The sequence below is a fragment of the Mauremys reevesii genome, linkage group 3 (assembly GCF_016161935.1).
Source record: "Mauremys reevesii isolate NIE-2019 linkage group 3, ASM1616193v1, whole genome shotgun sequence".
NCBI lineage: Eukaryota > Metazoa > Chordata > Testudines > Geoemydidae > Mauremys > Mauremys reevesii.
The window spans coordinates 119301000-119304412 of record NC_052625.1 but is presented as its reverse complement, the minus strand read 5'-3'; the positions used below and the strand labels follow the sequence as shown (position 1 = coordinate 119304412).

Below are 3413 nucleotides of genomic sequence, written 5' to 3'. Positions count from 1 at the left end.
CCACAGCCTGGTCTCCCCTGACCTCTTGGTATACTTTCCTCTTGTACACTGAAGATTATAGCGCCCTCCCCTGCCTGGATGTTGAACTCGGGGGAACACAGTGCCGAGTAATAAGCAAGCAGTATTCACTGTGATACTGCTAAAGGCAATTCTGTCCACAACATGGAGGACATGGAAATTACAGTAATAATCTTATATACAGCCACACATAGCCCAGAATCTTTGGCATAATTAAGAACTAAACCTTTCAAAATTGAAAAACAGTAGATGCTGTTTCAGTATTTCGCCCAAAGGAGCTATAGGTTGAGTAACTAGAACATGTTATTAGCTAGGCTGGGGATTGGTCTGGGGATTGGTCCTGCTTTGAGTAGGGGGTTGGACTAGATGACCTCCTGAGGTCCCTTCCAACCCTGATATTCTATGATAGGCTTAACCACTAACCCTTTTTTTTAACGGTTATTTTTATTATCTGACATTCATTTTAACGTTTCTTCTTTGCAGCTTCCAACTGGCCAGCAATTCTGTCCCTGAGGGGTGAGTGTGTGACTGCCATCCTGATCCTCCTCCACTATTTTGAGCCCCTCAGAGCCCCGGCTGAAGTGGCTAGGCATCACACCACTGCGATGGCAGCCTCTGTAGATCTTGGTCACATACTTTGCGCTGGCACCACCGCAGAGGTACAGGTGGCCGGCTGTGTAAGCTACTCTGGTATAGCACCTGTTTTCATCATAAAAGGCCAGCTCTTTGTGTTTGGTTAGTTTGACCACATCCACCCACTTGAGTACCTTCAGTTTACCTGACTTCCTGAGGAAGGCAGACAGGGCCCCAATGAACTCCTGCTGCTTAATGTCTTTCACTGTGACACCAGGCATTTGCTCCTGCCTCCACATTGATGGGTCACTTGCTAGGTTGTGAAATTCTCATGTTTTTTGTTTGCATGCCTTAGGGCTATACATTCTCAATGGAAATACAGTAGATCAAGATCTTACTGAGAAGGAATAATTGAATTAGTGAGTAAACAAAAGGATATAAGGGTGTAAATTAACATTTAAGAAACAGCTTTTAATTATCAATGTATCTAAATAATTAATAAATAGCTTATGTAATTAGACCCCTTTAGCTTGAGGAAGATTCATTTCCAAGTCAAACTCACCACTGAGTATTGAAAATAGTTCCAACAATGCCCTGTATTTTAAAAAGAAGTGTGAAGAAATATTAAATTTCATCTGCCATTTTGTTGCCCAGTCCCCCAGTTTTGAGAGATCCTTTTATAGCTCTTTGCAGTCTGCCTGGGTCTTGACTATCTTTAGTAATTTTGTATCATCTGCAAATTTTGCCACCTCCCTGTTTACACCTTTTTCCAGATCATTTATGAATATGTTGAATAGGACTGGTCCCAGAACAGAGCCCTGGGGGACACCACTATTTACCTCTCTCCATTTTGAAAACTGACCATTATACCTACCCTTTGTTTCCTATCTTTTGCACAGTTACCAATCCATGAGAGCACCTTCCTTCTTATCTTGTGGCAGCTTACTTTGCGTAAAAGCCTTTGGTGAGGGACCTTGTCAAAGGCTTTCTGAAAATCTAAGTACACTATATCCACTGGCATGGTCCACATGCTTGTTGACCCCCTCAAAGAATTCTAGTAGATTGGTGAGGCATGCTTTCCTTTTACAAAAACCGTGTTGACTCTTCCTCAGCAAATTATGTTCATCTATATGTATGACAATATTGTTCTTTATTATAGTTTCAACCAGTTTGCCCTGTACTGAAGTCAGACTTACAGGCCTGTAACTGCTGGGATCACCTTTGGAGCCCTTTTTAAAAATTGGCGTCACATTAGCTATCCTCCAGTCATTTGGTACAGAAGCTGATTTAAATTTAAAAGCTGACAATTAACCAGAGACAACTTAACTTACAAAGTGATCTTGCTAAACTACATCTGAAGTGTAAGGGAGAACCAAGTACAGGTTCAGAGGTGTCTACAGCTGTTTTGTATTATTTCATTATCTATTACATCACACTCGTGATGGACTGAACAAATGAGTCAAACTTCTTAATTTTGCACTATAATGAACTACTAACTTGAGGAGCCTGGGGCCTTGGAAGCCAGTGTTCCCAGGAACGGGTCCCATATGAGGCGAGATTAAAGAGGCTAGGACTTTTCAGCTTGGAAAAGAGGAGACTAAGTGGGGATATGATAGAGGTATATAAAATCATGAGTGATGTGGAGAAAGTGAATAAGGAAAAGTTATTTACTTTTTCACATAATATAAGAAGTAGGGGCCACCAAATGAAATTAATGGGCATCAGGTTTAAAACATATAAAAGGAAGTTCTTCTTCACACAGCACACAGTCAACCTGTGGAACTCCTTGCCTGAGGAGGTTGTGAAGGCTAGGACTATAACAGGGTTTAAAAGAGAACTAGATAAATTCATGGAGGTTAAGTCCATTAATGGCTATGTGACGTTATTGATATAAATGGGGACCATATAGAACATGGGTTGCAACCAAGGTCCTGTAGTGGCACCAAATCCTAAGTAAAGGGGGTCATATAAGGTGTCTAAGACCAGGTTCTGGGTTGCTGGTTATGATTATGCTGTCTGTATGTCTGTGTATTATTTTGTAGTTGAAGTTATAAGTATTGGCTCTGTAATGTCTGTAATTTTGTATTATGCTCTGCCTCTGGGAAGTGTCCCAGACAAAGCTGATGTTAGCCCGGCATAGCTGGCTTGATGGCCCATTAAAGGGCCATCAGCTACACAATTGACCCATGGAGAGAAGGCAGACACGCCTTGTGACTCAGCAAAGTATGCAGGGACTGGCCCATGTGACTCCAGACTCCATTTTATTTTTGCTGTAAGTTTCCACCGTGAGGACAAAGGGATTCTTACACCTGGAAAAGTCTATATAAGGCTAATGCCTCATCTCCATCTGGTCTTCAATCCTGCTTCTGACCTCTGGAGGAACTTTGCTACAAACTGAAGCTCTACACCAGGGACTGAGGACCCATCCCAGCGGGGGATGCATTCCAGAGACTTAAATTGAACCTGCAGTTTACTCCAGCACTGCTGCAAGCCTGAACTAAGAACTTTGCCATTACTGTATGTAATTGATTCCATTTAACCAATTCTACCTCTCATCTCTACCTTTTTCCCTTTGTAAATAAACCTTTAGATTTTAGATTCTAAAGGATTGGCAACAGCGTGATTTGTGGGTAAGATCTGATGTGTATATTGACCTGGGTCTGGGGCTTGGTCCTTTGGGATTGAGAGAACCTTTTTCTTTTATTGGGGTGTTGGTTTTCATAACCATTTATCCCCAGGACGAGTGCACTGGTGGTGATACTGGGAGACTGGAGTGTCTAAGGAAATTGCTTGTGTGACTTGTGGTTAGCCAGTGGGGTGAG

At 42.1% G+C, this 3413-nt stretch overlaps 1 pseudogene; it reads right to left on the bottom strand.

The window, feature by feature from the left end:
• Positions 1-481: 481 nt before the first annotated feature.
• On the bottom strand, positions 482-872 carry LOC120401152 (annotated as a pseudogene).
• Between the last annotated feature and the right edge of the window lie 2541 nt (positions 873-3413).